At 43.8% G+C, this 27,525-nt stretch overlaps 1 long non-coding RNA gene across 1 annotated transcript; it reads right to left on the bottom strand.

The window, feature by feature from the left end:
* Nucleotides 1-338: 338 nt before the first annotated feature.
* On the bottom strand, nt 339-5,988 carry LOC123486158. Its single transcript, XR_006659267.1, has 3 exons — nt 5,819-5,988; nt 4,320-4,376; nt 339-438 (listed from the first exon to the last, which is right to left on the bottom strand). It is a non-coding gene; the product is annotated as an uncharacterized LOC123486158 (long non-coding RNA).
* Between the last annotated feature and the right edge of the window lie 21,537 nt (nt 5,989-27,525).

The raw sequence follows: 27,525 nt of genomic DNA, 5'->3' as shown, positions 1-27,525 counted from the left end.
CTGGCCCCACGGCTGCAGAAGGAATGATATGGCGCGTCTCAACTTTCAGGTAGTACAAAAGTACGCCCGAATGCCGGAACGTATTACAGGGAGCCACCCCTTTTGTGATGAAAAACGACATTGCGCTACCCTCCGTACCTTCCGTCTTTGTAGTGTATGAATTTAGCTTTAGCCAGAGGGGTGTCTTATGCAGACAATATGTTTTTTCTGAAGGAGGCCTAAATTTAGAATCCCCTGTGAAGATTATTAATCCTATTAATTGAGCGATGTATTCAAAACAATTGATTGATATGCACAATTACAACACTGGAAAACATCTGTAACCAAACTCACCAAACACATTCCCCAAATTGAAGTCCATATTAATTTCCAGCAGCTGGAAGGCAAGGAAAACTGCCAGGAAAAAGACCGAAACCAATGCAGCAAACTTCAAGATGCCTGAAAGAAATTAAACCGATAGAAATAGATAGATATACACCCGAGAAAAAGAGAGAGAGAGATAGATCAATAGACAAACACAGCGAGAGAAAGGAGAGAGAGAAAATGTAACACTATTTTAACACCATGTCTAATATGTGTGTGATGTTAGCTAAGGTCTCTCCTGAGTGGCGCAGTGGTCTAAGGCACTGCATCGTAGTGCTAACTGTGCCACTAGAGATCCTGGTTCGAATCCAGGCTCTGTCGCAGCCGGCCGCGACCGGGAGACTCATGGGCGGCGCACAATTGGCCTAGCGTTGTCCAGGGTAGGGGAGGGAATGGCCGGCAGGGATGTAGCTCAGTTGATAGAGCATGGCGTTTGCAACGCCAGGGTTGTGGGTTCGTTTCCCACGGGGGCCAGTATAAAAAAAAATATGTATTCACTAACTGTAAGTCGCTCTGGATAAGAGCGTCTGCTAAATGACTAAATGTAAATGTAATGTCTCTGATGCATTTTCTTGGTGACCTGAACATTGACTGGTTATCATCTAGTTATCCTCTCATGAGGAAGTTTCTTACTGTGACTAATGCCTGTAATATGACCCAGGTTATCACGCAACCAATTAGAGTGTACACCAATAGTGTTGGCTCTGTGACATCCAGTTGTATTGATCATATCTTCACCAATGCTGCAGAGCTTTGCTCCAAAGCAATATCTGTTCCCATTGGCTGTAGTGACCATAACATTTTGGCAATAACAAGGAAAGCCAAAAGTACCAAAGGCAGGGCCTAAAGTTATTTATAAGAAATCATACAAAATGTTCTCAGGACAATTATGTTGGTCTGATGTGTATAAGGAGGAGAATCCAGATGTAGCACAAGCATGCGCCTGTTAAGAAGCTAATTGCGAGAACTGTTAGAGCCCCCTGGATAGACGATTCATTCAAATGTTATGGTTCAAAGAAATGCTGCAAGAGGTGGAAAACAAGTCCAGCTGCTCAGCTGATTGGTTGACACTGTCAACTGAGAAATCTGGTGACAATTTTACACACAAAAAATAAGAAATTATATTACTAAAACAAGATAAATCACATAAAAAACAATGGGGAAAATACTTTGGATCACCTTAAGTGATATTATGGACAGAAAACCCAATTAAATCTCCATCGTTCATTGAAGTTGATGGGCCATTTATAACAACACCTTTTGATATAGCCAATCATTTCAATGACTATTTCATCGGTCAAGCGGACAAATATTGAACAGTGAACCTTCATGTGTATTGAAGATCTAATAAATGAAAGAAGGATTGCCAGTTTGAATTTGGTCAAGTGTGTGGAATAGGTGGAAAAACAGTTACTATCCATCAATGATAAGCCACCAGGTATAGACAACCTAGATGGGAAACTACTGAGAATGGTAGCAGACTGTATTACCACCCCAATTTGCCATGTTTTTAACCAAAGCCTAAAGGAGTGTCCACAGGTGTTGAAGAAAGCTAAAGTAATTCCACTACCTAAAAATAGTAAAGCACCCTTTGCTGGCACTAACAGCCACCCAATCAGTTTGCTGCCTGTTCTTAGTAAACTGATGGAGAGAATTGTGTTTGAACAAATACAATGCTATTTTTTAAATAACAACTTAACCACCGACTTTCAGTAGGGAAGGGCACTCAACTTGTACTGCACTGACTCATGACTGGCTAAAATAAATGGATAATAAGATGATAGTTGGAGCTGTATTGTTATGTTTCAGTGCAGCCTTTGATGTTACTGATCATCATTTGTTATTGGAAAAAACTAACTTGCTATGGCTTTACATCACCTGCCATCACATGGTTGGAGAGTTACTTATCCAATAGAACCCAGTGTGTTCTTCAATGGAAGCTACTCTAACATCAGATATGTAAAGTGCGGTATCCCTCGGGGCAGTTTCCTTGGGCCGTCACTCTTTATTTTTTCAAATGATTTGCCACTTGTCTTACAGGAAGCTAGAATGACTATGTATGCTGATGATTGAACACTGTACACAACAGCACCTACAGCCAGTGAGCTCACAGAATCTTAGCAAGGAGTTACAGTCAGTGTCAGAATGGGAAATTAACAATAATCTGGTCTTAAATACATCTAAAACTGAAAGCATTGTATTTGGTTCAAAGCATTCTCTTAGACCTAAACCGGAGTTGTGCATAAAGGGTGTCAACATTTGTGGCGAAATCCTGCACAGAACCTTCACCGTACGCTGCCACTTTCAGAGCGCAGCAGTGAAAAAATAAAAAGGTTGCTCTTCCGGCTCTGTGTGGGGGCTCTCAGTTGACAGTGTGTTCAACTCTCTGCAGAAGTCATGTTTATTTTCAGCGTGCTTAGTTTGTAAAACGTGTTGAAGTCGATCGCCGGTGTTAACACTCTAGGTCGTGTTTGGAATCTTTAGGGCCCACTCCTGTCATTGATCGTTATGGATTAGTAGCAACAGTGTTGCTAAGCTTTGACAAACAAACCAACAGGTGTATCAGACGGACAGACAGTGCAACTGCAAGCCTGAAGTCAACAGCTAAGACCCCCCCTCTCTCATTTTCCCTCTATCGCTCCAGTGCTTTACACTGCAGCAGACTTTCTTTCCCCCCACTGCGCTCCCTTTGATTTTCCGTGTCGCTGGACTATTATGGCCCTCCCTCTTGAGGTGTTTTATGATGAATAGTGATGTTGTGCTTTTGGACACACTGTCCTCAGGCTCCAGCTTTATGTTTTTATGTTGATGTGCGATTGTTTTTAATTGTTTTTCTTGACTCTGTGGTTCTTGCACTTGTTTGGGGAACAGGATTTCATTATTTTTATCTACATTTCTGCCTGAGAAATGACACCCTGATATAGTTCTGTGATCTGTGAAACAGTTCTGTGAATCACTGAGGCATTGTGTGTTTTTTTTCTTTAGAATTTTCAAATAAACTTGAGGTGTTTTATGATTAATAGTGATGTTGTGCTTGTACTATTTTGGACACACTGTCCTCAGGCTCCAGCTTTATGTTTTATGTTGATCGTATTAAAACAAAGAAAACAATCTGAAGTTGTTGTTTTTAAGATATATATATATATACCATGATTTTACCGGTCCGGCCCACTTGGGAATAGATTTTCCTCCATGTGGCCCCTGAGCTAAAATGAGTTTGACACCCCTGCTCTAGGCAGTCTCTTCTGCTGATGTGTGTCTGGTAGCAATACTCCATCTATCCTACCATTTTCCTTTGGGCAGGGTTAATACCTGCCTGGCGCCCAAACAAACATCTTTATCTTTACCCTCTAACAATACCGCTACACATTGAACAAGTTGAAGAAGCTGAACTCCTAGGAGTAACATTGGATGGTCAGTTATCATGGTCAAATCATTTACAAAGTTGTTGTGAAGATGGGGAGAGGTACAGTATGCATGTTGTGGTATGGTCTGCGTTTTTGACACAAAGATCAACTGTACTAGGCTTTGATCTTGTGCCATCTTGATTACTGTCTGGTAATATGGTCAGGTGCAGCAAAGAAAGACCTAGCAAAGCTGCAGCTGGCTCAAAACAAAGCAGCACGCCTTGCCCTTGACTGCACACACAGAACTAACAACAACATGGATGATACTCTTACTTCTATATTAAATGTAATTTCTTATGTTGTTCTTGTCTATTACCATTCTGTACTTTGTCATTATTTGTACATTTTATGTGGACCCCAGGAAGAGCAGCTTCTGCATGTGCAGTAGCTAATGGGGATCCTAATACACTAAACAAGTAGGCTATAGGCATAGCTATGTTATACTGCGATTAAGAATATGGTTTGTTGACAGAATAGCCAAGATAAACAAGTCATACACTGACCAAAGTACATGTGAGATATACAGGTAGCTACTATAACAAAACCTACCTCCAGCTCTCATGTTGGTACCAAGAATCTGCAGTCAGTACAACACAATGTATGCCCCTGTTGAAAGACAAAGCAACATGTCAATATTCTCCAGTGTGGAGAAACATACAGAGGGAGTGACAGTGGGATCAACAGTAAGGTTGCCATCCCAATTTGACTAGCTAGTTAACTTTGGCAGGTTGGTTGGGTATGATCATGTCACACTACTACTTGGCCTTTAGCCTTCTCTCCTGGGCTTAAAACATGTCTCACTAACTTTGGCATCTAACTGAGAACAAGGAAGACCGCTAGGTAAATAAATATTGCCAGGAATATATCCACAGCTAGAGGGGCATCCTACAAAGAGGAAGTAGCGAGGCAATTTTAGTCAACCAGTCATACGAATGTGTCTCACCTTTCAGCTAGGTACAAGGTCCCGTAACAAAGCATTTCACTGTTAGTCTCTCAGGGCACATGTGTCAAACTCATTCCATTAACATCACTAATTAGTAAAGAACTCCCCTCACCTGGTTGCCTAGGCCTTAATTGAAAGGAAAAACCAAAAACCTGCAGACACTAGGCCCTCCATGGAATAAGGTTGACTACCCTACCTCAGGGTAGCTGAATGAAAACGTCCTCATTTGTACAATTAGTTAGCCAGCAGATCCGACCCGATTGCTCACAGCTGCACTATGGTTGGACTGGAGCCGGCGCGAGATATGGCTCAGAAAACGTACAATGCAGGGATGAGATCGGCCTTGTACTCCAAATTGCCCCAGCTGTTACACCAATAAGATTGAATGACTGCTATTTTTTCCTCATGCTAGCTAGCAGGATAGAAGCCACATCAGCCATTTTGGAACATTTCGGATTGAAGTTGTTAGTTACGTTTTCCAAGCCATATCTCACGCTGACTCCACTGTCTTAATCTACACCGGAAGTTATATATTGCAGCTTTAATCTACATAGGAAGCCTGTCCGACCCAGGTGCAGCATTAAACATGCGGGTCAGATTTACAAACATTTACGTCATTTAGCAGACGCACTTATCCAGAGCGATTTACAGGAGCAATTAGGATTAAGTGCCTTGATTAAGGGCACATCGACAGATTTTTCACCTAGTCGGCTCGGGGATTAGAACCAGCGACCTCTCGGTTACTGGCACAACGCTCTTAACCACTAAACTACCCTGCCGCCCCAAAACTGTTGGCTATACAATTAGTTGTGTTAGTGCTTGGCTATCATTTGTAGCGAGCTAGTTATCTAACTGTGCAAGTTAGACAGATCAATTTTTCCGAATAAATTATCGTCCCCAAATAAGTAACGTTAACCTATGGTTAGATTTAGCCATAACTAGCTAGTTAAATCGATTCACAATTTAGTTCGCTTACGTTAACATTAGCTAGCTAGCCAACCCTAGTCAAAATAGTTAGATAACCCTGCTTGCCCGGCAGCAAGTCGATTTCATTAGCATGAGCTAAAACAACAGCTAACGTTAGCTAGATAGCTGGCTACTTTACCTGAGAAACGCCACGGCTACAAGCCTTGCATATACTATGACAGCCTTCTCTTCCCTGTTTCAGAAAATATCTTCTTCTTCTGTGGATTTTATGGCGGACTACAACCCCAAAAGGTGTATTGCCGCCACCAACTGGACGGGTTGAAACCAAAACAAGGTAAAACAATAAAATCCATATTTAAAACGAACTTAATCCACCCAAATAAAAATAGTACATTGACAAAACAAAACTCCCACTTCTTCCTTCTTTAAATTCTCCATATCTCCCTTCTCAGGATCTTGGACCTGAGAGGGTGGTACGGCTTGTGAAAATATTCCATGTAAGTCAACTCCTTCGCCGATAAATCTTTCAGCCCTAGGAACCGTTCCGCAGCATCCACAATGATTTCTATCTTCCTGGACCTTCCCTCCACCTAGGCAGTGCCATTAATTACCATAGCTATAAAGGCCACACAGTCCACCTTATTAACCTTTAAAATGTCAGGATCCTGCTGGTGAAAGGCAACCCCTGCAGTGAAGGCCTATCCACCACCATGGACTCTTCAGGTGTACCGTACCATTCCATCCCTCAACCCTTTTAACAGCTGCTGCATATGAAATGCTCTGGACAGCCCTGACTTTGGCCACCTCATTCTCTTTCACCCTTGTGGAGCATTTGAAATATGTGGCTTCATGGTTCCCACCACAATTGCAACATGTCACATTTTCATCACTTTTATAACACATGATATGATCTTTTCCACAACTTGGACATCTCGACTTCTCCTTTCTGCAAACACTTGAAACATGACCAAAAGCTTTACAATGATCACACTGCATTGGTCTTTCCGATAAATGTTCTGACTCTGTAGTTAATATACCCTAAGTGCACTTGAGTAGGGAGAGACTCCATATCAAAAAACAAAAGAACTGATACTCTTCACTTCATTCATCACATGATTCATCCGACGTGCATCAATCACTCCAGGAATATTTTTCATCTCTTCAACATCGACTTCCCACGAGACGCCAGATATAACCCCCTTGAGGGGTGCCCTGTTCCTAAGAGACACACACGATACTTCAAACGTATCAAATCGGGTGAGACGCAACACACGCAGAAGCACAAAAAATCTAAACAAGCCCGCCTCTCGTGATCCTCACAGCCTTCACTCTACCCAGCACTCTCTCCACCAGTTTGGATATCTCAAACGGATTCCTCAAGATTGGTAATTCGATCAGCTGCTCCTCATTTACAAACCGTACTCCTACAATATACGAATTGACATTATCATCACTGTACACTACTTTGCTCCGTTTTCCATTCGTTTGGAGAATATTCAAATTCTACCGCCATTAGATTCAGAATGCACTTCATCATCCGCTTCCTCCATCTTTTTCCAAAATGCCCGACCAACCACAGGTAGTCCACTCTGTGTTCCGTCTCTCTACATCCGAATTCGTTCTCCTCTGCCAGCTGCCTTTCTCTAGTTTATTTAGCTAACCGTCTCTCCCAAACAGTTCTCGCACAAGAACCCAAAACACGTATTATTCTCCAGAAAATCTCTGTTTACGCTTGTCCTACTTCAATGATCTACTAAGTATACAAAACGACCAAACGTTATTCTTCACCGCCACCTACTGTACTGGAGTGTGAAGCTGTTCACTTCTTTTTCTTCGACTTCTTCTTGATATCATTGCGGTCCGCAAACAAACGTTTAAGGTGCATGCTGCCGTCTACTGTCCTGGAGTGTGCAATGAATCACGGTCTGCCTAATTCTGTACTACTAAGAAAATACAATTGAAAAAACAAGTAAAACCCCCAATCCATTAAACTTTATCTATATATAATATATAATTTAGCAGACGCTTTTATCCAAAGCGACTTACAGTCATGCGTGCATACATATTTGTGTATGGGTGGTCCCGGGGATCGAACCCACTACCCTGGCGCTACAAGCGCCGTGCTCTACCAGCTGAGCTACAGAGGACCACATATCATGCTGAAACAATCCACCCTTAGGATTATTTACCAATTAGGGCTCCTGGATGGTGCAGTGGTCTAAAGCACTGCATCTCAATGGTAGAGGTGTCACTACTGTGTGGTCCTCTGTAGCTCAGCTGGTAGAGCACGGCGCTTGTAACGCCAAGGTAGTGGGTTCGATCCCCGGGACCACCCATACACGAAAAAACAAACATGTATGCACGCATGACTGTAAGTCGCTTTGGATAAAAGCGTCTGCTAAATGGCATATTATTTATTTATTATTATTACTACAGACCCTGGTTAGATTCCAGAATGTATCACAACCTAGCCGTGATTGGGAGTCCCATAGGGCTGCGCACAATTGGCCCAGCATCGCCAGGGTAAGCCGTCATTGTAAATAAGAATTTGTTCTTAACTGACTTGCCTAGTTAAATAAAAAAAAAGTTATTTAGCATGTCAACAACCATTTCGACAGTGACATCTGTTACCCCCAATAACTGTTTTGACGTATATCCACAACCCGAGTCGTGTTGATAACCTTAAAGCTATGAAGTTAACTTTATTCACTATCAAAGTGCCCTTTGACACAGCACATTCATGAGCGCAATATTTCTGAACAGGTCTCAAAACCAAGCCAGGACCAGCAGAAGCACAAGCCCCGACAGAAGGTTCACTTAGTACAGGAGCAGCCATGGAAGCTCTATCAGGCCACACTGTAGTTCCACCAATCTGTCTAACAGCTTCTGCATATGATACCTCATGACTGATTCTATACTGTAGAGTGGCTTGCGAAAGTATTCACCCCCTTGGCATTTTTCCTATTTTGTTGCCTTACAACCTGGAATTAAAATGGATTTTTGAGGGATTTGTATCATTTGATTAACACAACATGCCTACCACTTTGAATATGCTAAATATTTTCATTGTGAAACAAACAAGAAATAAGACAAAAAAACAGCAATTACAGCTTCAAGTCTCTTGGGGTATGTCTATATAAGCTTGGCACATCTAGCCACTGGGATTTTGCCCATTCTTCAAGGCAAAACTGCTCCAGCTCCTTCAAGTTGGATGGGTTCCGCTGGTGTACAGCAATCTTTAAGTCATACCACAGATTCTCAATTGGATTGAGGTCTGGGCTTTGACTAGGCCATTCCAAGACATTTAAATGTTTCCCCTTAAACCACTTGAGTGTTGCTTTAGCAGTATGCTTAGGGTCATTGTCCTGCTGGAAAGTGAACCTCCGTCCCAGTCTCAAATCTCTGGAAGACAGAAACGTTTCACTTCACCAATTTGGCTATTTTGTGTATGTCCATTACATGAAATCCAAATAAAAATCCATTTAAATTACAGGTTGTAATGCAACAAAATAGGAAAAACGGCAAGGGGGATGAATACTTTTGCAAGGCACTGTATATCTGAGCCTCTCTAGCCTCTCTCTGCACTTGGCATCCACCAAATGCTACAGTATTTCCCCTCCCCCACAATTCCAACACTTAACCTTCACATTGCTCCCACATTCACCGTAATCATGTTCCCCTCCACACTACACTGAACAGCTACATGTCCCATTCTTTGGTATTTAAAATACCGCAATGGGGATGGGACAAATTCTCTGACACTGAAACTGAGGAATCCTATCTGTACTTTTCCAGGCAAAACCTTCTCAAACCTCAGCAGCACTGATAAGCTTTCACTTCTTTCACCCTCTTTCCTACTGATCAAACTTTTGGCCTCAATCACTCTACCTCCCTTCACATTTTATTTAATATCATCTATGGACATAGATATTGGGACCCCAGTGATGACCTGATAGAATAATTATTAATGACTAATTATTACACCCTGAAACAGTGTGAAATGTGTTAGAATGTGTGAGTGTAGGACCAGTAAAGACTATGATATTGAGCTACTATTTAGCAATGTGAGTAAGAGTTAGACCAGACAACAAAGGACAGGGAGAGCTGTCTACAGACAACTGAGAAACTAAGATAAAGAGGCCTCCCAATTTAGGGAGGAGAGAAACTGTTAGGCTTTTTAAGGAGTATGAGGACGGCGATAACTAAGGATTGCGTGTGTGTGTGTGTATGTATGTGTGTGTGTATGCATGTATGTGTGTGTGTGTGTGTGTGTGTGTGTGTGTGTGTGTGTGTGGTAACTGATGGTCAGGAGAGCAGTTTTAAAGTGGAAAACTACAGCCCGCCTAAAGAGGGGAGGGATTTTTGTATGACGTGTGAGTATAAAAGATGGACTCTGAAATTGTGGTGGCAGAATTCTCAATGAATAAATCTCTGACTATGTAGACCGGGACTCTGTCCGTTTCTTGATTTTGGGAGACGCACAGAGACACTGAAATAGTTTGTTAAATAATTCACATAACAGCTTGGTCCTTCTGAGCCGGAATCCAATACTTGCCTCTGTCATTCCAGATAACTCTGAAAACCGTTGACGGGCGAATGATACATTCGTAAATAGAAAGTCCTGCCCTTTGACATTAAGGGTTAAGACAGGCCAGAGGACACCTGATTAATGACAGAGACGGTGACGGAATCCAAACCTACATTGAATCTCGGCTGCAAGGATAAGGTCAGTAGTCTTTATTCATTACTTGGTGAAATTGATTTGAGAACTTGCTAAAATATTGACTGAGGGTAACGTCATAATTTAAAGTAGCAAATGGATGAATGCGTAGCCATTTTAAGGTAGCCAATTTAAGGTTGTAGCCGGTAGCCGATTTAAGGTTGTAGCCAATTTAAGGTTGGTGGGTCCGTAACGACTCACGGTAATAGGCCAATTACCAAAATAAACTACCCTGCATTCAGAGGACCTGTAGTAGATTATAGAACAGTAATGTTCAACAAATAATCCGGGATAAAGAAATACAGGGAGGGGTGTGAAGTGAAGAGAGGGTTAATATAATTGAGTAAATTTGGACGGTTAAGATCACTAGGAGAGGGAGAACCCATTTCTGTTGTATGAGACTGACGGAATTGTCAACATTACATTTGAGGGGATAAATTCCTCCGTAACGGTATGAGTTAATTCTGGGGGACTAGTCAAGACTACATATACAGGAAGGGGTGATTCCAATTGTTGTGTGAAACTGTTTTGAATAACTTGTTATATAGAAGAGGTGGCTAAGGGATTTTTAACAGTACCAGCCATGGGAGGCAAATCCTCACAAGAGGTCCCAGAATTTACTGGGGACGAGAAATACATGGAAATTGGAGACAAACTAAATGTGTATTATGGACCTAATTGAAAAAAATAAAAGGCTTTACTGGGCGACTTGATGTAATTAAACTGGAATCCATGATTAAACAGATGCATGTAAATTGTGGTACTGATCTAAATTAAACAGAAAAGAGAGTAATTAAACTAGAGTCCATGATTAAACAAATGCATGTAAATTGTGGTAATGATCTAAAGAAACAGAAAAGAGAGGAACAGGAGGATTCAGAGCTAAGCTCAGGAGGGAGTCAGTATGAGTCAGGAGATGAGAGAGTAGGAGGGGGCCAGTACCCACTGATAGCCTTACCTAATCTATTGGCAGGGGATGAAGGGGCCCCAGCAACCTTAGATGTTAGAGGGCAGGGGGTTTCAGGGGATGCCCAGAGGGCAATTTTGCCATGGGCCGATCACGGAGAGTATGTTGGGAAAATAACTGAATTGTGTAATCGCCTCAGAGAACATTACCATCGTCATGCAGACTTCTCTAAAGTACATGAGTGTAAACAAGATGATAGTGAGACTGTCAGGCAGTACTTAGAGAGGCTTAAAGATGTGTTTAACGCAAACAGTGGCATACCCGAGCCAGACCAGAGACAGGGGAATGATACGCCCTACCATCAGCAATTAAAAATATAGCATTCCTCAGTGGAATGAGACCAGAGATAAGCAGGACCATTAAAAATACTTTGATAGGGTGGAGAACGGCACAGCAACACTGATTGAGGTTAAAAAAGTATGCAGTTTACCAAGAGCAGATTGGGAGAGAAAAAGAGGAGTAAGAGAGACCTTAAGGGAGTGCCAACTCTCGGGGAGATAGTGAGGCCAGAAACAAAGGGGCAGTGTCCTGGAAATCACAGTCTGTTTTTTTTTTTTTTCAGTTCTGCTGGGAGTATATTTGATGATGGGGATTTGTGTTGAATGAGAGGCTAGAGACTTCATAAAATAATAATTGGAATAATAATTATATACAGTGGGGGAAAAAAGTATTTAGTCAGCCACCAATTGTGCAAGTTCTCCCACTTAAAAAGATGAGAGAGGCCTGTAATTTTCATCATAGGTACACGTCAACTATGACAGACAAAATGAGGAGAAAAATCCAGAAAATCACATTGTAGGATTTGTAATGAATTTATTTGCAAATTATGGTGGAAAATAAGTATTTGGTCAATAACAAAAGTTTCTCAATACTTTGTTATATACCCTTTGTTGGCAATGACACAGGTCAAACGTTTTCTGTAAGTCTACACAAGGTTTTCACACACTGTTGCTGGTATTTTGGCCCATTCCTCCATGCAGATCTCCTCTAGAGCAGTGATGTTTTGGGGGCTGTCGCTGGGCAACACAGACTTTCAACTCCCCTCCAAAGATTTTCTATGGGGTTGAGATCTGGAGACTGGCTAGGCCACTCCAGGACCTTGAAATGCTTCTTACGAAGCCACTCCTTCGTTGCCCAGGCGGTGTGTTTGGGATCATTGTCATGCTGAAAGACCCAGCCACGTTTCATCTTCAATGCCCTTGCTGATGGAAGGAGGTTTTCACTCAAAATCTCACGATACATGGCCCCATTCATTCTTTCCTTTACGCGGATCAGTCGTCCTGGTCCCTTTGCAGAAAAACACCCCCAAAGCATGATGTTTCCACCCCCATGCTTCACAGTAGGTATGGTGTTCTTTGGATGCAACTCAGCATTCTTTGTCCTCCAAACACGACGAGTTGAGTTTTTACCAAAAAGTTATATTTTGGTTTCATCTGACCATATGACATTCTCCCAATCCTCTTCTGGATCATCTGTTAGGCCTACTGCTGCTAGGTAGCTCTCTCTCTGCTCTCTCCCTCCCCTCTGTCTGTCCTTGATTGCAGGAGTGAAGTCTGGTGTGCGGGAGTCAGGGTTCCAGCTGCAGCTCATTCACCATAATCACCTCAGCCTTTAAGACCCGGTCAAACTTACCACTCATCGTCAGATCATAGTCAAGACGACCATGTTAGTCTCGCTGCCGACTCAACCTGTTTATTTTTGCTCTTTGTGTTTTGGCTTGTTCTATTTACTTTTTCTCCTGTTCCACAGATATTTGGAACCTGACTCCTGCCTCCGCTTCACTCCTGCCACCACCATCCTGCTCTCCATTACCGGACCTCTCTTTTGGACTCACCACGGACACTAGGACATTACGGTACCACACCTGCCCTGATCTGGATCTGTTACCCTCCCGGTAACCTGGACTTGCTCTTCCCCTATATTGGGAAACCTGGACTTTGAACATTGTAAATAAACCTGTTAAAACTTCTCTGGCTTGGTGTACTGGTCTGCATTTGGGTTCTTATCCAGTTAAATCATAACAGTATGATCTGACCATCATGAACCCAGCAGACAGTAGCTCGGATACCACCCCAGAGTGCACTCAAATTTGGACTGCCATAGCCAATCAGGGCATTTTACTTGGCCAACATGATACCCTGTTTAAGACGATTGCTGAGGACAGTCAGGTGCTGATTAATCAGGTTCAATTACTCACCAATCAAGTGTCTGCCCTTACTACCCCTTCAGCCCAGATCAGAGAGCCTTTTGTTCCTGCTCCAGAGCGCTATGACGGGAACATGGGAACCTGTGGCGATTTTTTTGACTCAATGCTCGTTAGTGTTTGAACAACAGCCCCTCACCTACGCCTCAGAAAGAGCCCGTATTGCCTACCTTATCAACTCTACTAGCGGTTCCGCTCGTGCCTGGGGATCCGCGGTCTGGGAGAGTCAGTCGGACATTTGCAACGCTTACGTTGCCTTCACCACTGAGATGAGGAAGGTTTTTGACCACCCCGTACGAGGCAAGGAGGCTGCGAAACGGTTGTTTTCTCTTCGGCAGGGGGCTCGCAGTGTGGCGGAGATGGCAGTGGAGTTTCGGACTTTAGCAGCAGTGAGTGGTTGGAATGACGAGGCATTACAAGGAGTGTTCATCAATGCTTTGTCTGAGACTTTAAAAGATGAATTGGTGTCATATGATGAATCGCCTACGCTGGATAATCTTATTTCACTCACCATCAGGTTGGATAATCGGATTCGGGAGCGCCGCCGGGAGAGGAGTGTTAGTTCCAAGCAACCTGTCTGTCATCAACAAACTCCTCCCCGCATCTTCCCTACGGAGAAAGCCGTGTCTTCCCGAGTCGATACGAGGAGCACTGAACCCGGCCATGGAGGTGGGTCGGCACGGTTGTCCTCAGAGGAGCGTGCACGTCGCATTCAGGCTCGGGTCTGCCTGTATTGTGGAGAAGCTGGTCATTTCGTTCCTTCCTGCCCAGTTCGTCCGGGGAAAAGGGCCGGCTCATCATTAATGGGAGAAGTTTTGGTGAGCCGAGCAGCGGATTCTTCCTCTTCTCCCCGCATTCTGCTCCAGGCATCCCTCCAGTGGCAGTTCCAGAATCTCTCTGTTAGTGCGCTGATTGACTCTGGTGCAGACGAAAGCTTTTTGGATAGAGAGTGGGCTCAACAAATGGATTTGGAGACTGTTCCTATGGACTGTCCGCTGCAGGCTAAGGGTCTGAATGGACAATTGTTGACCCATATTACCCATCAGACTGTTCCTGTTTGTCTTAGAGTGTCGGGAAATCATCAGGAGAACATTCAATTCCATATTATCGACTGCCCACAGACCCCTCTGGTCCTTGGTATCCCCTGGCTCATAAGACACAATCCACACATTGATTGGGTGACAGGTAGAATTGTTTCATGGAGCACATTTTGTCATGTGAATTGTTTGTGTTCTGCTCTGACTCCTGCCAGTACTGTGCCTCGACCTCCACTGGAGTCCATGGATCTTTCTAATGTTCCTGACGTGTATCATGACCTGGCATCCGTTTTCTGCAAACACAGAGCTACTTCTCTTCCTCCTCACCGGCCTTACAACTGCGCCATTGACCTCCAGCCAGGAGCCCCGCTCCCCAGCAGTCGCCTGTACAATCTCTCCCGGCCGGAGACGGAGGCTATGGAGAACTACATTCGGGACTCCTTGGCGGCAGGTATTATGCGTCCTTCCTCGTCACCTGTAGGAGCGGGATTCTTTTTGTTGCTAAGAAGGATAAGACCCTCAGACCCTGTATTGATTACCGTGGACTTAACAACATCACCATTAAGAACAAGTATTCTCTGCCTTTGATTAATTCTGCTTTTCCCCTCCTTCATGGTGCTACCATCTTTACGAAACTGGATCTACGAAATGCGTATCACCTGGTGCGCATTCGTAAAGGTGATGAATGGAAGACTGCCTTCAACACACCCTTGGGACATTTTGAGTATCTGGTTATGCCTTTTGGGTTGTCTAATGCCCCTGCTGTTTTTCAGGCACTAGTCAATGATGTCCTTCGGGACATGTTGAATCGGTTTGTTTTTGTCTATCTGGATGATATCTTGATTTTCTCAGAGTCCTCCCAGGAACATGAACTGCATGTGCGCCAGGTGTTGCAAAGGTTGTTGGAGAACAAACTGTTTGTGAAGATGGAGAAATGTGAATTTCATGTGTCTGAGACCTCTTTTTTGGGGTTACATCATCGCTCAGGGGGAGTTGCGGATGGACCCAGCTAAGATCTCTGCTGTCACGGACTGGCCAGCCCCCTCTACCCCAAAACAACTTCAACGATTTCTGGGGTTTGCGAACTTCTATAGGAGGTTCATCAAGGACTACAGCCGCATTGCGGCGCCACTCACCGCTCTCACCTCCATCTCACGACCGTTCGCTTGGAATGAAGGGGCCGAATCAGCGTTCGAAGAACTGAAACATCGCTTCGCCTCGGCTCCCATTCTGATGCAGCCGACCCCGACCGCCAGTTTGTCGTGGAGGTGGATGCATCCGACACTGGGGTAGGTGCGGTGTTGTCACAGCGTTCTTCTGAAGATAACAAACTGCATCCCTGTGCTTTTCTCTCAAGGAAACTTTCTCAGGCAGAGAGGAATTATGATGTTGGCAATCGCGAACTGCTCGCCGTTAAGCTGGCTCTCGAGGAGTGGCGACATTGGTTGGAGGGGGCGGAACAACCCTTCATCGTTTGGACGGATCATAAGAATCTGGCTTACCTCCAGTCAGCGAAGCAGCTCAACCCCCGTCAAGCCAGGTGGGCACTATTTTTTTGGGAGATTCAATTTTTCTCTGTCTTACCGTCCTGGGTCACGCAACGTCAAGCCTGACGCCCTGTCTCGTGTTCATTCGGCTGTTGATACTGGTAGTAACCCTGAACCCATTTTGCCTCCTACCTGCAGTATTGCGGTCGTCACATGTGACATCGAGGGGATTGTTAGACAGGCTCAACATCATCAAGCTGACCCTGGGAGGGGTCCTCCTAACCGGATGTTTGTCCCTGAGTCTGCTCGCTCCCAGGTACTTCAGTGGGCTCACTGTCACCCTGGAGTTTCGGGGACCCTTGACTTTGTGCGACGGAAGTTCTGGTGGGCCACGATGGAGGCGGACACTCGAGCCTTCATTGCTGCTTGTACGGTATGTGCACGAAGTAAGAACTCCACCCAGGCCAGCGCTGGTCATCTACGACCTCTACCTATACCCAGCCGGCCCTGGTCGCATATCGCTATGGATTTTGTCACTGGACTTCCCCCTCGTCTGGAAAGACTGTAATTCTTACGGTGATTGATCGTTTTTCTAAGTTCGCTCATTTTTTGGCCCTACCTAAACTGCCCACTGCCAGAGAGACGGCTGATATTTTGGTGAACATGTGTTCCGCTCTCATGGTCTACCCACGGATATTGTCTCTGACAGGGGTCCCCAGTTTGTCTCCCAGGTGTGGAAAGCTTTCTGTAAAGCTTTGGGCATTACATCCAGCCTGTCCTCTGGATATCACCCCCAGACCAACGGGCAAGCCGAGAGAGCGAACCAGGAGATGGAGACCGCTCTTCGCTGTGTCACAGGGTCTAACCCTGGGTCATGGAGCTCCATGCTCCCCTGGGTGGAATATGCTCATAACACCTTGACTAACGCTTCCTCTGGTTTGTCTCCTTTTCTGTGTGCTCTGGGTTATCAACCTCCCCTGTTCCCTTCTCAAGAGAGGGAACTGGCGGTACCCTCGGTGCAGTCCCACATGCGCCGCTGCTTCAAGGTCTGGAGGAAGGCCAGGGTAGCTCTGTCCCGAGCTTCGCGTACATGCAGAGGCAAGCCAACCGTCACCGGTCCCAGGCTCCCGGTTACTCTCCTGGTCAAGAGGTATGGCTGAAGTCACGGGACCTTCCATTGAAGGTGGAGTCTAAGAAGATGGCGCCTCCTTTTATAGGACCGTTCAAGATACTGTCTATTGTTAACCCCTGCGCGGTTAAGCTACAGCTTCCTGCCTCCCTACGGGTTCATTCCACCTTTCATGTTTCCCAGATTAAGCCTGTGTCGGTTAGCCCTCTGTGCCCGCCCTCTCGTCCCCTCCTCCGCCCAGGATCGTGGGTGGGGGTCCGGTCTCACTGTCCGGCGACTTCTGGATGTTCGCCGCCGGGGTCGTGGGTTTCCAATACCTGGTGGATTGGGAGGGTTATGGTCCTGAGGAACGTTCCTGGGTGCCCAGGAGCTTCATTGTGGATCCTGCTCTGGTCCGAGAGTTTCATAGGTTACATCCCGAGAAACCCCGGCCGCCGCCAGGTGGCGTCCGTAGAGGGGGGGTACTGTTAGGCCTACTGCTGCTAGGTAGCTCTCTCTCTGCTCTCTCCCTCCCCTCTGTCTGTCCTGATTGCAGGAGTGAAGTCTGGTGTGCGGGAGTCAGGGTTCCAGCTGCAGCTCATTCACCATAATCACCTCAGCCTTTAAGACCCGGTCAAACTTACCACTCATCGTCAGATCATAGTCAAGACGACCATGTTAGTCTCGCTGCCGACTCAACCTGTTTATTTTTGCTCTTTGTGTTTTGGCTTGTTCTATTTACTTTTTCTCCTGTTCCACAGATATTTGGAACCTGACTCCTGCCTCCGCTTCACTCCTGCCACCACCATCCTGCTCTCCATTACCGGACCTCTCTTTTGGACTCACCACGGACACTAGGACATTACGGTACCACACCTGCCCTGATCTGGATCTGTTACCCTCCCGGTAACCTGGACTTGCTCTTCCCCTATATTGGGAAACCTGGACTTTGAACATTGTAAATAAACCTGTTAAAACTTCTCTGGCTTGGTGTACTGGTCTGCATTTGGGTTCTTATCCAGTTAAATCATAACATCATCCAAATGCACTCTAGCAAACTTCAGACGGGCCTGGACATGTACTGGCTTAAGCAGGGGGACACGTCTGGCACTGCAGGATTTGAGTCCCTGGCGGCGTAGTGTGTTACTGATGGTAGGCTTTGTTACTTTGGTCCCAGCTCTCTGCAGGTCATTCACTAGGTCCCCCCGTGTGGTTCTGGGATTTTTGCTCACCGTTCTTGTGATCATTTTGACCCCACGGGGTGAGATCTTGCGTGGAGCCCCCAGATCGAGGGAGATTATCAGTGGTCTTGTATGTCTTCCATTTCCTAATAATTGCTCCCACAGTTGATTTCTTCAAACCAAGCTGCTTACCTATTGCAGATTCAGTCTTCCCAGCCTGGTGCAGGTCTACAATTTTGTTTCTGGTGTCCTTTGACAGCTCTTTGGTCTTGGCCATAGTGGAGTTTGGAGTGTGACTGTTTGAGGTTGTGGACAGGTGTCTTTTATATTGATAACAAGTTCAAACAGGTGCCATTAATACAGGTAACGAGTGGAGGACAGAGGAGCCTCTTAAAGAAGAAGTTACAGGTCTGTGAGAGCCAGAAATCTTGCTTGTTTGTAGGTGACCAAATACTTATTTTCCACCATAATTTGCAAATAAATTCATAAAAAATCCTACAATGTGATTTTCAGGATTTTTTTTCTCAATTTGTCTGTCATAGTTGACGTGTACCTATGATGAAAATTACAGGCCTCTCTCATCTTTTTAAGTGCGAGAACTTGCACAATTGGTGGCTGACTAAATACTTTTTTCCCCCACTGTATTAACTTGCTCACCCAAACGTAGACATATGTCATGGGTGAGACATAATTAATATAATGTTGTACAAAGCCAATTTAGGGTTTCCATTAAGGAACGTCAATCACTACATTGGATATTAATACTATGGAGATAAATTCAATATATGCTGGTCAACTGCGGCATGTGTTTGGTGTTATTTGTAAGCTACTTAGAAAGGACAGTTACCTATATCTGCTGTATTCTAAACAATGACAGATTGGGGGTTTCATAAGAGGTGGCTATAATTTTAGTTGATAACAGAGGTAATTAGATTTGAGAAATGTTGAAAAGTAATGTTAGATGGAAAGTCATCAATAGAGGATAGAGATTGTACAGGGTTTCCTGTGTGAAAAAAATAATAGAAATTGGGTGATGAGAAATGTTGAATTGCATTGTTTAAGCAAGAATGGCATTAAATTCATGCTTTCTAGTTATGTGTATGCAAATATGTTATTCGTTTTTGGTGGTGTGTGGATAGAATTTACTAATGCCAGGATTTAGTAAACGAAGCAGAGAGATGTAGTGAGAGCAGTGGAAGGGATACCCCACCCTAAGATGAATCTCCCGAGTGGCGCAGTGGTCTAAGGCTGTGCCACTAGAGATCCTGGTTCGAATCCAGGCTCTGTCATAGCCGGCCGCGACCGGGAGACCAATGGGGCGGCGCGCAATTGGCCCAGCATCGTCCAGGGTAGGGGAGGGAATGGCTGGCAGGGATGTAGCTCAGTTGATAGAGCATGGCGTTTGCAACGCCAGGGTTGTGGGTTTGATTCCCACAGGGGGTCTGAATTTTTTTTATACATATATTTAAAAAAAAATATGCATTAACTGTAAGTCGCTCTGGATAAGAGTAAATGACTAAAATGTAAATGTAAGATGGGGGACCACCAGTTCAGAAGAGTTATGGAAGGGCTGACCGCCAGCTTTAAGCTGAATACAGGGGAACTAGAGGGGGCAGTCAGACAGATAGTGTTAAAGGACTGGGCGGCAGTGAGAGGAAACTGGGTTCCCGGAGATGGGAATGTGCTGGTTCTAGAGTGGGCAGAAGGAGGGGTTTATGGAGGTAAATTGGCACAACTCTGTGATAATCTGAGAGAATATTGTCACAGACATGCCGACTTCTCCAAAGTCCACGAGTGTAAGCAGGGAGACAGTGAGACTATTAGTCAATACCTAGAGAGACTGAGATGTGTTCAATACAAACAGTGGATTTATTAAACAATAGGTTTATATTTTAAAAACATCAATGCAACAGGTTGCGATGATTAAATTAATAGAAAGGGGTTATAGGTTTATATTAGAAGGTGTAGTTAACTTAATGAAACGTGGTATTATATAGTGTCTTCCAGGATTGATGGAAGTCTCCTATAGCATTATGTTAAGGGGATGCCTGGGATAAAATATAATGTCTTACTTACACGGAGTATGTGATTGTATTGGCTAATGAATGAAATGACATTTACAGGGGCGACAGGAACAATAGAAGGGGAGACAGATTTTCCTATGGTGTTGATCAAATAATTGATAATGGATCATTTGAGATGAGAACACATGGAGCAGATTTAGGGGTTTAATAATCATTGTGAGATTTAAAGAGGATATGATCTGAAGGGTAATCAATTAAACATAATCATTGTATTCTCGAGGAATTTTGAGTGGTTTTATGGATTAGTTATGAGGAATTAGATTGATACAAACGATTATTGATGAGTTAGGACTGGGGATATCTGTATCATGTTTTGTGTGTACTTACCATCTTTAGATTACTGATGGTAATTGAAGGTTAACAAAATGAATAATTTATCTTCCAGGAGAAAGAGATTTGCTTATCTCATTGGAATGTTGCCCAAGGATAGGGGGAGCAGTTTAGTGGAGTTAGGCAGTATTTAGGTCGTAAAAGTGAGCTACCAAATTAAGTGGGGCCTGGCTATTTTTGGTTGTTGTTTTTCAATTGGGTTTTTCAAATAAAAAACAACACACCTAGTATGATGTTTATAAAGGGTTGTTATTTCAATTTTAGGGGGTTTTCAACAGGTCAAAGGGGATAAGTCTTAAAGGAGCACACACAGTGAATTTTATGGAGTTTTTCTGTTTTGACTGAGTTTAGGGTATACATGATTTCTTATGAGAATAAATGTCATGAGGACTTAATGAACACTTGGGATAAGTAACATTTATGAAATATTTAGAATGATGGTAATGTTTAGTATACTATGGGATGGAACAGTTTGTTGAATGATTTCAATTGCCTCTGAACTCTGTTTTGACTTTCTGGTGTTAATTGATCATCCACACTGGTAAATTCTAAAGGCAGGAGAGGAGGACTTTAAGATAGTTTATTTTACCAAGTTGAGGGTAATTTATAGTACTGTGAAAAGTGTGAAGAAATGTATAATTTGGTAATAATATATATGATTCAAACCATAAAATAACTGAAGAGAGAGAGCTTTCCCTGAATGAGGGATACCTGTTGCTAGTAAATTGTACTAATCTTGGATTACTTTTACGGGATAGAAGTAAGTTGAGGTATTATCAAATGTCGTCAGCAGGGTTAAAACACTTCTCTGGTCCCAGTCTGCTGTCAAAAGAGGAAGTTTCGATAGACAGAGATCTACTTATAGAGAGCTACAGTAGGGCCCAAATTAAGGAAGTTCACAGATGGGTGACGCAAGGCGCAGTAAATAAGGAAGGAATATGGGTCAAAGACAGCTTACCAATTCTCCCGAAATTACTGTTTAGATATGCTGCAATATTGACACACGGGCAGAGCCATGTGTCAACGGGAGGGATGGATGGTAGAGCAGATAGAGAGACAACACTTTGTTGCATATGGGATTACTAATTATAAAAAAAAACTTTTGTTCAAGATGTGTTATCTGTGCTCAAAATAATCACCAGGGCAGACAAAGGGCACCTCAGGGTGAGTATCCTCCAGCTAAGTACCCCTTCCAGCAATTGGAAATTGATTTTATAGAGTTATCACAGAGTGAAGGGAAGACATTTAGAGTAACCCCAGATAAAGATGGGTTATCCCCCTTTGAGAAAGTGTTTGGAAGACCTTACAGAATGCCACAGTTGGCAGGACCAGAACAGGCAGACATAGAACTAGAGAATACACTAGCAGAACACATGAGAAAATTGTTCGTTAACCATACCCGTATGTCTAAGAATTTGTGTCCTACAGAAGAATTAAAGGAGAAGGTGATTCATAGTATATAACCTGGAGACTGGGTGTGGATCCAATCGTTGAGGAAAAAGGATTGAAAGCAGTCACGCTGGGAGGGACCATACCAAGTCCTATTGGTAACTGCCTTCGCTATAAGAATAGCTGAGAGAGCCACTTGGGTCCACGTTACCCACTGCAAAAAGGTAGGCACACATACCAACACTGTTGAACACACACAGAGTTAAAGAGAAGAACTGACCCACTAGGGTTCGGGGGTAAACTCTGTTAACGAAGAAACCCTACTCTGACCTTTCATCACTGTGGGGTGTTTATAGAGGTGTGGGGAAGTACCAGGCAGGTGGGTCAGAGACAGGATTGGGATGGCGGTTTTGGGGATTTTGGGGGACTCATGTTAACCATATTATGGATTAATCCAGGTCAACCTAAACAGGGAAATGATGCACTGATTCGATCTCGTAGAAATACTGAAACCAAGAAAGATTATTGGGGGAATTATTATTTTAATAGTTAAAGTCAGTTTAGGACAAGATGGGGGATTCAAGATACCATTCGACTTCTCCCATGAAGAGATAGGAGGTTTTGGGGGCTTTGGTAAGAAGGTGGCGTGTACAAGAAAGTTAGGTCCTAGAAGGTATGGTAAATACATTTGCACTGGGGAACGCTCATGTCCTTGGGCAAGAGTGTTTAAACATACCTGGGGAACATACTATGAGAATGGGATGGACGCAGTACACCGATGGGGAATAAACAAACCCATGATAAATGTAAAACGGAACTGGTGATAACGGTAAAGTCAATTATGCAAGATGACATAGCAAGGAACTATTGGGCCTGTGTTGATGATTTCGGGGCAGATATATGTTTGAGGTTCATTTTTCAGGAGAGAAATGAATCTTCCACCCCCGAGACAGAACAGCAGGTAGATCTAATGTTATCACCAGAGGTACCAAAAACTAGTCTAATACCCCTTGGAAGGCCCTCAGAAGGAATCCTAAATAGCACTAAACCACCAAGGGTAGAATATTTCCTCTTGCAGGAAATGAACCAAGGAGAAGTAGAAGGAATTTCAAATGAGAACTTCTGGTTAAGGTGGATGAACTACACAGCTAGGGTGTTGGGTCAAACTAATTGTTATGCCTGTTCAACAGGTAGGCCAACCCTTCTAACTGCACCTATGCCTCAGACAATGTTCTCTTGTGTGATAGATTTGGGATCAAACCAAACCACACCTAATTGTTCTGATATTAAAATAACCACTCTTAAAAAGGATAATATTAAGGCACCCCAATTCACCATGACCCCCAGAGATTATCAATGTTATAGACACCAAAGTAAAACGAATCACAGATCAAATTGGAGAAGGGTTTACAACAACGTTTTTCTGGTGGGTTACAATTGATAAAAATGTTGACTGGATTAATTACATCTACAAAGGTTTGTTAATTAGACAAGGGATGCAGTGAAGATAATCTCAGGCCAACTATCCACCACCTCACTCATGACCTGCATAATAGTTTGGTTCTCGAAATGCTTTTAGCAGAGAAGGGCGGATTTACAAGATGGTGGGAGGTCATTGTTGTAAGGAATGAAGAATATGACCCACCAGGCTTGGTGGAGGACGACGCGATTCAGATAGTTTGAGACTGGATGTTTTCCTAGAACTATAAATCTCTAGTTTAAAATTTATTGTAATGATCTTTTGTGTATTAAAGTCTTGTTTTAAGTATGATGTACTAGTTAACCGATGTTGCAGAATTCTAAGCAAATGTTCTTCACTATAGGCTTAGACTGTTGTTTCCAGATAGTGGGTAAACAGGTTAGGTACCATTGCTAAAGAGTAACGTTACGCTTTTAATCATGGGGTAACCCTGATCCTGTATTGAATGAGACAATTTGTAATGTGTCCCCTCAATACGGTGCAGTCGTCCTGTCCCCTTTGCAGAAAAGCATCCCCAAAGAATGATGTTTCCACCTCCATGCTTCACGGTTGGGATGGTGTTCTTGGGGTTGTACTCATCCTTCTTCTTCCTCCAAACACGGCGAGTGGAGTTTAGACCAAAAAGCTCTATTTTTGTCTCATCAGACCACGTGACCTTCTCCCATTCCTCCTCTGGATCATCCAGATGGTCATTGGCAAACTTCAGACGGGCCTGGACATGCGCTGGCTTGAGCAGGGGGACCTTGCGTGCGCTGCAGGATTTTAATCCATGACGGCGTAGTGTGTTACTAATGGTTTTCTTTGAGACTGTGGTCCCAGCTCTCTTCAGGTCATTGACCAGGTCCTGCCGTGTAGTTCTGGGCTGATCCCTCACCTTCCTCATGATCATTGATGCCCCACGAGGTGAGATCTTGCATGGAGCCCCAGACCAAGGGTGATTGACCGTCATCTTGAACTTCTTCCATTTTCTAATAATTGCGCCAACAGTTGTTGCCTTCTCACCAAGCTGCTTGCCTATTGTCCTGTAGCCCATCCCAGCCTTGTGCAGGTCTACAATTTTATCCCTGATGTCCTTACACAGCTCTCTGGTGTTGGCCATTGTGGAGAGGTTAGAGTCTGTTTGATTGAGTGTGTGGACAGGTGTCTTTTATACAGGTAACGAGTTCAAACAGGTGCAGTTAATACAGGTAATGAGTGGAGAACAGGAGGGCTTCTTAAAGAAAAACTAACAGGTCTGTGAGAGCCGGAATTCTTACTGGTTGTAGGTGATCAAATACTTATGTCATGCAATAAAATGCAAATTAATTACTTAAAAATCATACAATGTGATTTTCTGGATTTTTGTTTTAGATTCCGTCTCTCACAGTTGAAATGTAACTAGGATAAAAATTACAGACCTCTACATGCTTTGTAAGTAGGAAAACCTGCAAAATCGGCAGTGTATCAAATACTTGTTCTCCCCACTGTATATGCTTCAATGTGTGATTCATTTCTATAACAACATATATTTTGTGAGTATGTGTGTAATATTTAGTCAAAGGGTGGATTGATAGAATAATTATTAATGACTAATTATTACACCCTGAAACTGTGTGAAATGTGTTAGAATGTGTGAGTGTAGGACCAGTAAAGACTATGACATTGAGCTACTATTTAGCAATGTGAGTAAGAGTTAGACCAGACAACAAAGGACAAGGAGAACTGTCTACAGACAACTGAGAAACTAAGATAAAGAGTTCTCCCAATTTAGGGAGGAGAGAAACGGTTAGGCTTTTTAAGGAGTATGAGGACGGCGATAACTAAGGAATGCATGTGTGTGTGTGTGTATGTTTGTGTGTGTGTATGCGTGTGTGTGTGTGTATGTATGTGTGTGTGTATGTGTGTGTGTGTGTGTGTGTGTGTGTGTGTGTGTGTGTGTGTGTGTGTGTGTGTGTGTGTGTATGAACTGATGGTCAGGAGAGCAGTTTTAAAGTGGAAAACTACAGCCCGCCTAAAGAGGGGAGGGATTTTTGTATGACGTGTGAGTATAAAAGATGGACTCTGAAATTGTAATGGCAGAATTCTCAATGAATAAATCTCTGACTATGCAGACCGGGACTCTGTCCGTTTCTTGATTTTGGGAGACGCACAGAGACAGTGAAATAGTTTGTTAAATAATTCGCATAACATGACCTCCCTTCAACCTAGAATCTTCCCTTTCGGAGCCTGGCTACCACAAAATATTAGCAATCTACCTTTTCCAATGAACCGGGCTAGTTTCACTTCACCGATCTCTTTCTCTACAGCATTGGTTAGTCGGATACGGTGTAAATGAGGCCCTATGGTCTCATCAAACACCATCACCACTTTCCACTCCGACACATTATTACTCTTGCTTCCAACCTTGGCCCTCTTTATGCATTCTTTACGAGACACTCCACTGCTATCATTATCATGATCTCTCTTCTTCCTATATATTTCCACTACAGACCATTCAGGTCCATGACCCTCATCCTCCCACTCCATACCATCAGAACTGACACCCATATTGTTCGCATTCCAGCACAGCTGTTGCTTCGCAAACCTTTTCTCCATTTCCTCCATTTCACGGCCTCCCACGGCCTCTCTATTGATCTATTCCTCTTATTTAGCTCTGTGTTTCCACCTACTGTTCCTGAGTGGGAGTTCCATAGCCGCGGGATTTTGTTTTGTTTATCTTTCACAAAATTAGTGGATTAGGCTGTATGTATGAGCAGGGGAAAAATACTCCTCAGTTAAAGTCCCGCAATTAGAGCTAAAAAGCTAATATTTGTGTAAATTGTAATCTGTTGGTGTCAATTTCATGGACCCAAGATCCATAGGTAAGACTGTACATTGCAATATAAGTATGCCCCAATGCAATTCTGAAGTCTATATACAGTGCATTCGGAAAGTATTCAGACCCCTTGACTTTTTCCACATTTTGTTACATTACAGCCTTATTCTAAAATTGATTAAATATATTTTTTCCCTCATCAATCTACACACAATACCCCATAATGACAAAGCAAAAACAGGTTTTCATACATTTTTGCAAATACAAATAATTTCAGACCCTTTACTCAGTACTTTGTTGAAGCACCTTTGGCAGCGATTACAGCCTTGAGTCTTCTTGGGTATGACGCTACAAGCTTGGCACACCTGTATTTGGGGAGTTTCTCCCATGTTTCTCTGCAGATCCTCTCCAGCTCTGTCAGGTTGAATGGGGAGTGTCGCTGCACAGCTATTTTTAGGTCTCTCCAGAGATGTTCGATCGGGTTCAAGTCCGGACTCTGGCTGGGCCACTCAAAGACATTCAGAGACTTGTCCTGAAGCCACTCCTGCGCTGTCTTGGCTGTGTGCTTAGGGTCGTTGTCCTGTGGGTCCTGAGCGCTCTGGAGCAGGTTTTAATCAAGGATCTCTCTGTACTTTGCGCTGTTCATCTTTTCCTCGATTCTGACTAGTCTCCCAGTCCCTGCTGCTGAAAAACCTCCCCACGGCATGATGCTGCCACCACCATGCTTCACCGTAGGGATGGTGCCAGATGTACTCCAGATGGGTCGCTTGGCATTTAGAATCTTGTTTCTCATGGTCTGAGAGTCTTTAGGTGCCTTTTGGCAAACTCCAAGCGGGCTGTCATGTGCCTTTTACTGAGGAGTGGCTTCCATCTGGCCACTCTACCATAAAGGCCTGATTGGTGGAGTGCTGCAGAGACGGTTGTCCTTCTGGAAGGTTCTCCCATCTCCACAGAGGAACTCTGGAGCTCTGTCAGAGTAACCATCGAGTTCTTGGTCACCTCCCTGACCAAGGCCCTTCCCCCCCGATTGCTCAGTTTGGTCGGGCGGCCAGCTCTAGGAAGAGTCTTGGTGGTTCCAAACTTCTTCCATTTGAGAATGATGGAG

The sequence above is a fragment of the Coregonus clupeaformis genome, unplaced genomic scaffold (assembly GCF_020615455.1).
Source record: "Coregonus clupeaformis isolate EN_2021a unplaced genomic scaffold, ASM2061545v1 scaf1039, whole genome shotgun sequence".
Taxonomy (NCBI): Eukaryota; Metazoa; Chordata; class Actinopteri; order Salmoniformes; family Salmonidae; genus Coregonus; species Coregonus clupeaformis.
This window is presented reverse-complemented; position numbering and strand designations above follow the sequence as displayed.